Source organism: Mytilus trossulus, chromosome 7 (genome assembly GCF_036588685.1).
Source record: "Mytilus trossulus isolate FHL-02 chromosome 7, PNRI_Mtr1.1.1.hap1, whole genome shotgun sequence".
NCBI classification, from domain to species: domain Eukaryota; kingdom Metazoa; phylum Mollusca; class Bivalvia; order Mytilida; family Mytilidae; genus Mytilus; species Mytilus trossulus.
Window position 1 is genome coordinate 18,735,960 of NC_086379.1, and position 12,815 is coordinate 18,748,774.

A 12,815-nucleotide genomic window follows, 5' to 3' on the forward strand; every position below is an offset into this window, starting at 1 on the left:
AAGTCTTGGATAACATCAACTTTGAATCCGCATTAAGTAACTGCCAGTACTCATGTTTTTTTTAATTTATAGCACAATTGTATGTCACATTCATTTGTTTTGTTTGTTTTTTGTTCCTTATATCGAGTAAACCCTTTTGAAATGTGGTATTAAACATTTGTTTTTCGTAACTATAATGTTTGCACCGCTGACAATCATTCTTTAAATTGTTTTGTATACCGTATTCTCGGACATCGTTTTCCATAAAAAGCCAAAACAGTAACGATGGCAAAAAAATGCAATATAACCGGGAGTTAAAAAGCTGACCACTTAAGCAATGACAGACGATACAATTCGAAAATGATTGTTGCATCAGAGACAGACATTTAATTTTAATTTCCACGGAAAAGTTTCAATGTACATATAATTCTCACGTATTGACAAATCATTAATATACATGGAAACTATACAAAAAAATTCATGATATATAATTGAAACTTATTCCTCATCACATCACTTTTAAATTTATAATTAACTGTAGGTTTGTAAATTTACATTTTTAAATACTAAATGTATTACTTTCATTTTTGTCTTACATATGTGAAAAACTAAAATTATGCCGAAATAGCTTCAAAGTCAGATCCTGTCATTATCTTTTTTAGATACGAGAAAGTGTACTTAAAAATATTGCTGCAAGATTGTTCACAATCGATGTAAATGATATATAACCAGCGAACTAATCTAAATATATGTAAATATATGCTTGTAAGTATGAACATTTTTGATAAAATTATGTAAACCGTTTAAAAGTATTTTGTAAGTGAAAAAAATCAAAAGTAACTGACTCAGCTTCTATAGAAAACTTCCCCAATTTTACCTTCTTCTTCGTCTTCTTATTATTCTTCTTCAAGGTGATCTGCGTAAAGACTTGCGCAGAAATAAATAATATAGCAACATGAATTATATTTTTCTTTTATACTTTGTACTTCTGGTTGATGTTTAACATCTTACTTAAGAATGATTGGATACAAAGATTAGCAATGTTACGTGTATGAAGATTTAAACTACCAATCAGAACGTTGAATCATTAAAACCACCTTTAAGATTTATCTAGCCAATCACATTTCACAAATGGTTGTCGTTTCTGAGAACACACAAAACATTTTTTGATATTATAAACTTAGTTCGAAAGAACTGCGTTTCTGTAAAGAATATAAAAAAGAATGTCAAGATCATTCGTTTATCTCAGGTCAAAGGAAATCCCCCATTTCTCCCAAGGCTTTCTCATTTAGTTTGACTTTTCTATTGGTATTTTTGTTTTATCTCGATTGTTCACTGAAGGGATGTCAACTCGGCGAATCATTGTTTAGCATGTACTCGTTTGTTTTAATGAAAAATAGTGAAGTACTCACTCGAGAATATATCCACAATATTGTACAAAAATACGTACTTTGTATTCTGTGGTTTGTTATTTATCGGACGAAAAATCCTCTACATAAGTTCTGTAAACCAACTTATTTTCGCGGAAACATTCGTTTGCTGTTAGCCCATTCTGGCCCATTTTGCGGCGATTTTATTTCGCGATTCTCAAATTTACATGATGATGTTAAGTGAGGAAAAATCCAAGTTTTACATATTCACGACTGTTTATATCAGCGTTTTTTTCTACTCGTGAAAGTCGCGAAAATAAGTCGCTCGCAACAATAAGTTGGTTTACAGTATCTGGGATAAGGAATTATTACAAAAAAATATTAATAGCTTCATTCCCACCTACCTACAAGTACTTATTAAGTATAAAAAAACATGTATCTAGTCCATATGATTTAATGAACACCTATTTGTAAATGATAGCGAGAAAAACTATATCAAACAATTTTTTTGGTAACCATTAAGGAAACATATTTAATGTTTGAATACGGTTAGGGATTAGACGTTTTGCTTTTCACTGTGGAAGACAAGAGGATGCGACGAATCTATTTTATTTGGCAATTTTTTGTCCACTATTATTATTGGGGACAGTAAGTTTTGCAACTTTGTAAATTAGTCTTGCCGACAAAAATATTTGCTCTCACGGTATCGATGTTAGCCTGGGTATAGTACACATATTTTGAAGCATTTAAGATGACTATTAAGCACAACATATATACACCTTTTCGCTATTGGTCCGCCCTTTTTGGACATTACTTAGGTTCCCGGGAAATGCTTACATCATAATACAAAATATCTGACGCCACAATAGAAAGCTGATTGTAATATAACGCCAATAGTTCAAGCGGGATAGATTCTCGGGTCAGCCGGAAATAGCGATAAGGTGTTGTGTATTTACTAATATGATCAATCAGTGATGTCTATTTAATTTCACGAAAGAGGTTCTTAATGAGATCAATTGTATAAAAAAACTAGACATAAATTTTCTAACTGGAAACCGATTATTCGAGTATCGTTTTGTTATTCGATACTCGGTTCTATCGGGCAATACTCGAATACTCGATTACATGTTGTCATTTCTGTTTTATTATATTTGATCCGTTTATGCCACTAGTAGAAATTACTATTTGTTTAATTTTATTTTCATATATACATTTGTAAATTAGATTTAAAGTCACAGGTAATGTGAACATTTGGTTTCATTTTGTACAAATTGGCCTGACTGATTCTGTATAGATTTTGCCGTTCAGCTGTTTTGATGGAAACGCAATTGAGGAGTCATACATGCAATCAGAACGTTGAATCATTAAAACCACATTTAAATGTTACCAGGAAGTATAACTACCATTTATTAATATTTAAAATAGATTTGAATATTCAAAGTTGTCAACGGTGATATTAATGTTTGGTTTTCAGTGTTCTACAACGCTGGTATTAACTTGGCATTTCAATTGATTTGATTGGCGCGTGACTGAGGAGATAAACTACAAATCAGAAATTTTAATTTCTAAAACAACCTTTTACAATTATCTATCCAATTACATTTAACAAATGGAAGGCGGTTCTACGAAAACACCATACATTATTTTGTATTAATCTATTAGGCCGGATTAAATGCGTTACTGGGAAGAATGAAGATAATGTCGTGATTTATTGAAATTCTTGGGTCAATGGAAAATCCCCAATTCACCCAAGGCTTTGTATTACATAATGATTATTCATTGCTAAACTTATATTGATTTCGATTGTTTATTGGGATTGATCCTTCTATGTTACTAGGAGGAACTTTCCTTTTTTAATTTGATTTGCATTTCTATGCATATGTAGGTAAAACTTTTTTTTTATTGATTTGATTATGAACAATTTTTTTTGTCCAAATTGAATGAGAATTTCAGAGATGTCAATAATGGTGTTTCTGTATAAAAGTTGAATATTGGGATGATAGCTATCAATTTCATTACATTTCTGAATAATAAAATTTTTCATTTATTATAGAATTGATAGACAAAAACTCCTTAAATAACTTATATTTGGGTGGGTGTACCCGATTAAGGACGGTTGTGCGTTGATTTGCTAATTATAAAAGACAGTTTTAAATACGTCCTAATACAAAAGCAATTTCGTTTCAAACAGATTTGTGGAAAGAAATACCATTTTATTTACATAATTGATCAAAAGTACTTTGTTTTTATATTTGATTGTAAAAAGTAATTAGTAAGGGTCTAAAAACAAGTTTGAAGATCAATATAAATTTAACAATTATTTTGAATATACTTATTTCATAGAAGACTACATTGTAAATTACTTGGCTTATTTTAGTAGAGTTTATTGAAAATTAATGTGTAGCTACTGTAGCTTTTTGTGGAGCAAGTAAGAGTACCTTGAAATGAGAAAAAAAGACTTAATAAAAATCTTTGAAATTCATACAGTTTTGATTAACTGAAATGTACCTATATCATTCTTGCTGTTCGGTCTAAGCCAGGGCTCCATGTAGAAGACCGTACTTTAACCTATAATGATTAACTTTTACAGATTGTGACTTAGAACGAGAGGTGTCTCATTGGCACTCAAACCACATCTTCCTATATCTATAACATTGGTATATGTACATAACCTCATTTCAGGTTTTCATGCTGTAATTGTGTTTTTTTTTCTCTAGGTAGATATTTTTTTATTATGTTGAAATTATATTTTTTCTTTATTTCATTAGGAACTAGTCAATTCCTAATGCAAGTGATATTTAATTTTATACAAGGTTCTCTTTACATGGTCCTTCAAAATATGATGCATAAAAAATTATGGTCGTACACTTATGGAAGCAATACATACTGATATTGCGTTTGAAGGAAGCGGTGTTACAAGATGAAGATGTCTGCAAGTTGGATCGGTATATTCTTGAAAGCATAAATAATTATGCACCGTGATGAATAAAGGCAACAGTAGTATACCACTATTTAAGAGTCATATATCGATTGAGTGAAAATAAATCCGGGCTACAAAATAAAACCGAGTGAAACATCCCAACCATAAGAGGTAATCAAACGAACAACAAGAACATTGAAACACAACAAATAAACCTTCAAAATACATAGAAACAAATTATTGGATAACAATTGCCATCTTCCTGAATTGACATAGGTAATAAACAAATGATGAGTTCAACCAAGTTTAAAAACATTATTCCAGAGAAACGATGAAACAAATTATATAGTCGGGACAGCATGCAAACCACAGTACAATAAACGAAAATCTTCTATCAATGACAGACAGCACACACAGTGGCGCATTTATGTAAAGAAAAGAAAATCTTTAACTATATACAAATATTTTCACATTACCAGTTAAAACAAATCATGACAATAGAGGTCTCGAAAGGCAATTTTAGTAGGATTAAGACTATGAACAATATACGATATATAAACACAGCAATAAATCAAACCGAAACTACAACAGAAACACACATGAATCATAACATTTTTGAAAGGAATCTATCGCCACATTTGATGGTAACGCTTTAGCTGAACTATCTATAAGAAAAACAATGCTCAACTTCATCGTGATCGCATTTCTAGACAAGTTTTAGAATCGGAGTCAATAGTTATCAAAGGTACCAGTATTATTGTCAAAATACCATGGGTAGTCATATCACCATAGATGAATCTTACTAAAAACAATTGGGACGAAAACTTAATCAGATTGAAGCCAGATGTTTAAAACCTGCTAAATGGAGGATTGCTTTGGTATATATTTCATGGAATGAGAGGACTTATTAATGTACTCTACTTGAACGCGAACGGTATACCTAATATTGACCATTGGGATTTTAAGCGACAGTTCGTGTATGAATATTAAGTTACAGGGACAATACCATTAAGTTTTCTGCATTTTTAGTAAAAATGAAAATTTGTACTTTTTTGTTGTTGTTTTGTTATTTTTTCTCCTTGCAATAAAGATAAAATGTAATGAAATAAGTATGTACACAAAATATTGATATACCTATAACTATATGCTGTTATATACTTTTTAACTCTTTAATACGAATCGTTGAAAAACACTCTTCTGTGTTGTTGCACATATAATAAACTTTTGAAGCAAGACTATGTGCCCCTTGTATTATCCCATTTTTATGTTTAGAGAACAATTCAAACCGGGCCAAACCCTAATTAGGTATCGGAAGGGGATTGGCGAACGGAAAGACACATAGATCAGAACATATGATATCCGCTTGATATCATGAGTTCTACATAAAACGTAAAAAAAATCTATTAGAAAAAAAATTAACAAATATTCTATACCTATACGTTGTTCAGACATACTAATAAAAGCTCAACGCAGTTCATTACATTTTCTTAAAACTGCACATCAAGACTGTTCTTAGAACAATATCCAAGATAATGATTAAAGACAACAAGTTTAGAATATAACTATGTGTTTAGTATGATAGTTTTCCCTTTAAGATGGATACTCTTAAATCACCTTTATAAATTCTACAGAAAGATGACTAATGCAATCAAAAAGATAATTCAGTGATATAAATTACCACGTCTGACAAAAGTGGTACTTAAAGTGAAGACATTTGCTTTTAAAAAATGATCAAATCGTGTACAGTCGAGCGTTTTGAACTATTGTATTATACTTATAACTTATAAATAAAAGTGAAGATTATCATCTCGCTTGATATTTCATATTGTTCGTTGTTTAAGACTTAAGAATCAGCTGTCGTTGTAAGAAACAAGAAAGTCATTGCAGAATAGCAATTCATGACCCGTCTTCAAATGTCTTTATATTTCAAGTTTTGAATTAAATATGGCCCGAACTTAAGTGTCGATGATTTCTTTTTTTTCCCTTTTGATTCTGTATCGTCATGTTAACCATACCAACAACATTTTCTCAAAACGAGTGCAAAAAGTAACCTTTGAGAAAATTTATAATAATGGATAATTACACTGTAACTACCATTGATAAAAGTTAATCAATATATACATGATAGTTCGTTTCCTTAAGAATTATTAACAACTCTGTTTAAATTTTCCAATTACATATTTCAAAAATCGCCAAATAATATGTTCCGTTTATCTTCAAAGACCACCAATACGCATACATGTCACTGACAAATTTTGACGGAAATATAAGATATTTATTATTAAAAAGAAAGAAAACAATTGTTTTTTTTAGGGTTTCTTGTTATTGTTCATTTTGATTTAAAGGCAGATACCACAGAGAATTTTAAAACTTTTTTGACCTAATTATCCGACATCTTTCAATACATTTTGAATTTCAAATATAAATTTTCTTATTCTTAAGGAGAACATATGATCCTTTAAGTTATCTTGATACAGAATAAAAAGTAATCACTCTGCGAATGGTACCCTTTTTGTATCAGTTTTCACAATTTTTAAATATGTCAGAAAAGAAAGAGGGTGTATTTGATTGTTATTCTTTCGGAACATTTTGAGAATTTAAGCACAAGTTACTCCAATAGTTAGGGCAGTAAATGTGCCCCTCCCCGTTTTCAGATATGAGATTTTAAGAAAAATAAAATCAAAAATGTAAAAGGAGGCTTTATCTGAGACTGACGCTGTCAGTCTTAAATAAAAAATAATTTGCTTAAAGCAAAATGGACCAGACACAAGTAATGGATACTAAGAAAGTATCTTCAAAACTACACTATTTATATAACAATACATGAACGTGAGAGTGCAATAATAGATTCAGTGATCACTTACATTTAATATATCCAAGTGAACTTACTACCGACACAGATAAATCTCCTTCATTTTCTCGAAGTCTACTGATGGTAGGTTGATTACCAAAATTTATGACAAACGCGATGATTTTAATTTTCCTATAGTCAACTTTCCATTTCTGTTTGGCAACATCTCAGCGGCACCAACATATGGAGTGTATGTGTCTGTTTTCATTTTAATGTTATATTTAACTGTGCCATTAAAGTGCGAGGTTTGGCATGCCTTAAAACCAGGTTTAACCCACCACTTTTATTTCCCTTTAAAAGTGTCCTGTACCAAGTCAGGAAGATGGCCATTGTTATAATATTGTTCGTTTCTGTGTGTGTGATGCATTTTAACGTTGAGTCGTTTCTGTTTTCTCTTATTTTTGAGATAAGACGTGGCACGGTACTTGTCTATCCCATATTCATGTATTTGGTTTTGATGTTATATTTGTTATTCTCGTGGTGTATTGTCTGTTGCTTGGTCCGTTTCTGTGTGCTGTTGCGTTTCGGTGTTGTGTCGTTGTTCTCCTCTTATATTTAATGCGTTTCCCTCGGTTTTGGTTTGTTGCCCCGATTTTGTTTTTTGTCCATGGATTTATGAGTTTTGAACAGCGGTATACTACTGTTGCCTTTCTTTATCTGAATTGAAACGTTACTCTAGAGCTAGCTCAAAGTACGTTGATTTGGTTGAACGTGGAATACTGCTTTCTCAAAAGTTGTTAAGACAGGGCTATGAATCAATTAAATCAAGGTCATCACTCAAGAAATTTTACAGTCGCCATCATGAGCTGATTGTCCATATGACAAAAGTGTGTCAGAAATCATATCTGATATTCTTCCTCAGTCATAATAACATTCCATCATTACAGAATTGAACAAAGAAATAACACGACGGGTGCCGTATACGGTGCAGGAAATGCTTAACCTTCTGGAGCACATGATTTCACACCCGGTTTATAGTGGAGTTCGTGTTGTTTCTTTATTATTATTTATAACTGTTGATGTAAATGTCCTTTGGTTATGTCTTTGTTTACTCCTTGGTTTTAAATGTTATTGGCTATATAATATAAACAACATAAATATAACTACACTCTATCGAAAAAAGAAAAAAAGTGATGACGACACAGAACAGGATGGTTTTTACCTAAATATAAAAAAGAAGTTGTGGTATAGTTGCCAATGAGACATCCCTCCACAAGAGCCTAAATGCAACAAAAAGTAACAACTCTAGGTCACCGTGCGGCCTTCAGCAATGAGCAGTGCCATTTATGTTCATAATAATTTTGATAATATACTACGAGGAATCGTTATGATCTTTTTATAAAATTGAATACTTGTTTAACAATTTGCACAACTTGATCTTGGAAAACAATTTCTTTCCAAAACCAATAGTTATATGTCTAAATCGCAGCTTTTGGGAAGCCAGCTAAGACTATTAAACCAAATAGCCCTTTCCTTTAGATAGAAAAAAGTAAAATCACAAAAATATTGAATTGAACGGAAAGTCTCTAATCAAATGGCAAAATCAATGGACAATCAAAGAAAAAATGATGCATGTTCTCAAAATCTTAACCCCGTTTACATTTTGGATCAGATATAATATATATTCTTAACAATTCACTATTCAGAAGGATGCAGAACATCAAAATTGGGCTAAGATTAAACTTAGTATTCTATTTTCTGGGACCATATAATGTTGTTGAATTTTATTTTCATTTCCAATGTTGTGGTTTTTTAATTCTTCTTTGAATTTTGATAATGAGTCTACATTTCGAAATGAAATGTTCAGATTATTCCAAAGTTTAGTTGTTTTATGTATAAATGATTGGGAAGTCAGTGCCAGCCTGCACAATGGTAACATAATATCTAATAAATTTTGCAATGGATATTGATTTGTATTTTAAATTTTAGTGGGACACAAGACTACATAAATATACTGAATTTTACAAAACAATTGTGGTTTTCTTCCTTTTCTTCTTTTCTCTAATGTTTCCCAACCATCCTCGTTTAAGAAACTGTCACAATATGTGAGAACAGATAAGCCTGTTACAATTCGAGCAACTTCAAGTTGTAGCTTTTAACTAAAAAACCTTTTCCGCAATTGTCCCATACGTCAGTTGCATATTCAAAAGTTATCAAAGAAATACTAGATATAATTTTTCAAAATTTTGTCGGCTAAGTTGATATTTAAGTGTTGGCAGTATATTCAGATGCTTTCTAACACTATTTAATATATTTTCAACATGATTGTTCCATTTAGCGTCACTTCTAAATGTTACCCATAAATGCTTATGAAATTGCACAATTGATTTTTTTTAATATTCACAGTAAAATTGAGATCTTGTATCTCATTATTTGAGAACATCATTAGTTCTGGTTTTTTTTTCAAGATTGAAAGACATAAGCCACTTTCTTGACCATTCATCAGTTGTTTCAGGTCACGACTTACTACTGATAAGATAAGTTCCTCGTCATGACCCGAGTAACTGAATGAGGTGTCATCTGCAAATCGTCTGAATAAAGAAGTTAACTGTTCAACAATATCATTTATATTTATTTAAGGACCAAGAACTGATCTTTTGGCTTCACAAACTGAAACATTGCAAAAAGTCAAGGATGATTGATTAATAATAACCTTATGTTTTCTTTGCTAAAGGTTGCTAGATTAACAGATTTTCCTCAATGCCATATGCTTTCATTTTATGAAGTTTACAAACATACCACACTTTGTCAAAAGCCTTCGAAAATTACCAAAACATCCTCGAAAATTTCTTTTGTTTCTAGTGCATTGATGATACAATCATATATTTCTAATGATTTTTGCACTGCTGGAAGTTTTGGAAAAAATCTCATTGGAATTCATAAATAAGTTTGTTGGGATGTTAAAGCGTTGATTGAAGTACATTTTGTATGAAGCATGGAAGCTGATCGTTTTACAAATGTGTGCATGGTCAACGCCTTTGCAACACAATAAAATTACAAAAAGAAGCATTCCATACTTATAATTAAAAACCAATTGTTCAGAGAACAATTGAAGGTCTTTCCATCAAAACAATGTATTTTGATATGAAAAGTTGAGAAACTAAGTTTAAAATGTCATTTCAATCGTCAAATGATAGCTCCTAGTAAGCTGATTCCAAAAATATATTGTTTCCATACATTTTTTTTAAATAAGGGAGATAATTTGTTATTTCCGGTTTGAAAAATGTTACTTCCGATTATATTTGAATATTTACTTGACATTAATTCCAAAAATATCTGGTTCTATATACTTTTATATTAAGAAAGTACAAAAAAATAGCTACTTCCGGTTTACAAAAGGTCACTTCCGGTTGTTTTTTTCAAGGTTAAATGGTTTGATACCTTTTTCTAAAAGTTGTATATCTTTATCATGTATACATATAGAATAAAAGCAAAGGTCAAAATCTAGAACGTCAAATTAAGCTATGACCTTGAGATCAATTTCAAGGTCATAAACCAAGGACCTCAAATCAAAAGACCATAGGTCTTAATTATATTTAGTTAATGAGTTATATCACCAAACGCGTATTTTTAAATACAAGAGGGGAGAAAACTCCCTTTTACATTCAGCGTACGCTTGCAATCAAAATTTACATCTTACGACATGTCGCAACTAACAATTTAGTAAAAATAATTTGTTGATATCTTATACAGTCTTTGGATATAAGTGAAAATAAGCCAAATTCAAATATTAGAATATGACCTTGACCTTTGACCTTGACCTAATTTTCATTTGTAGGGACCAAAGACCTCAAATCAAAAGATCCTAGGTCTCTATCACTTATGATTTATAAGATAGAAATTCATATCACTTATATCAGATGCATAAGGGGAAATAACTCTCATATGGAGCGGTCATATCGCTTCGGTCAAAATAGGACAAATCATGCCAAGGATATAACGAGCAATTTTGTAAAATAAATTTGTCATAATCTTTTACGGTTGCGAAGGAGATGCGATAACAAGGAAAACAGTGTTTGGGGAGATAACTCCTACAAAGAAAAGTATTTGTTTACGCAGGGTAAATTTCAAAAGCGCATAAACTGTTCGATATCATATACAAAATATCTAAGCGACATATTGCGAAACAAATGTTTATCGCAAGAACAAAATTAGGCAGAAGAAAAAAAAATAATCAGAAGAAAAACAATAGGTCTTTCCACAGAAAAGTGGAAAGACCTAATTAGAGTTCTTAGCTAGGATGACGAAAACACTATTTCCATAAAGTTTTTCTTTAATTTACCGGTGCACTTTATTGGGGGGCCTCGTGTCATCATGAATGTTACATTTCATTGTGTAATGAGTGTCAATTTCAATAGGACGCTAGATTGCTGTTTGCCCATCAAAATAATGTACTACAAGGAAACATACATGCAATGTCATTATGTGTCAAATATAATCTTTGAAAGTGAAAATGTAAGGAGTAAAAACTAAGAATATGTGCTATGTGTCTTATTTAGATTCTAGTACACAAACTGGCCTACAATTGAGAGAATGATGGGGCACACATAAAAGGATAATTACATATTCATTCTCATTATAAAATATTTAATTGCAGACAGATTGTACATACACGTAAAAGTTGAGTACAACATAAGATATCTAAATTCATGTATAGTTATTATGATTATCAACTCTAATCTCAATGGCTACTTAGAAGAAACAGTTAGAGTGTCATAAAACGCAATAATTGTTTACATCAGATTATCGATGTTGTAAAAAGTTCGGTTCGAAAAAGTGTAGTATTTGACATGGTTTACTAGTATTAAGTTCAATCTTTAAAGTTAAATAAAAAAAACTCTATTTTGATAAAAAGACATGTAAAAAACACAAATAGAATAGTGTTGACAAACTTTAATAATAAAAAAAATGATTGATATATAAATTTTAAAAAAGGGAAACAAAACAAATACCGATGCTCACATTTCAAACAAATGAGGGCTTACGATACATAGAGCGCAGTCGTAAAAATCTAAATATTAAAGTCAGATATGCAAACAGTCATAGCAAACATCTTTTTTTTAAGAGGCCACCTTTTCACATAGTTAAACAAAATGATGTTTAGACTTTTACCATGGCAATGCATATTTTCAGCCATGGCGCTGTCAGTTTGTTTTAGAATTATGAGTTTGACTGTCCCTTTGGTATCTTTCGTCCCTCTTTTATACAGAGGAAATGAAAACAGAATTTTACTCACAATAAGACCTCAATTCATTTGAATTGGAGGAATTATGTAAAAGTGGGATGATGTTTAAAAAGTGATTATGGTTTATGAAATAATTTGGTCGAAATTGTCATAACTCTTTGTGTCTCAAAAGAAATTCTTAAAACAAGGTGGATAGGAGTTCAATAGTAATATGCAATATTCGCAAATGGACAAAAAAGCTACAAGACATATCTATCTGAAACGTAGTCTACAACAAATGTATCAGTACATAGAATTTGAATTAACTTTGAAAATATAAAATAACATATTAATATATCTGGTAAGTTGAGTACTAGTGATCATGTTTTTTTTTCATTTGCAACTGTAATATTCTTGTTTAAGTGTAAATAGTTTAAGTACAACTATTAATTACTTTTGTACTATGTGAGATCTTGTATTTGATGTTAAAATACGAAATGTGGAATTGGAGAGGTTAATGTGATTTTTTTG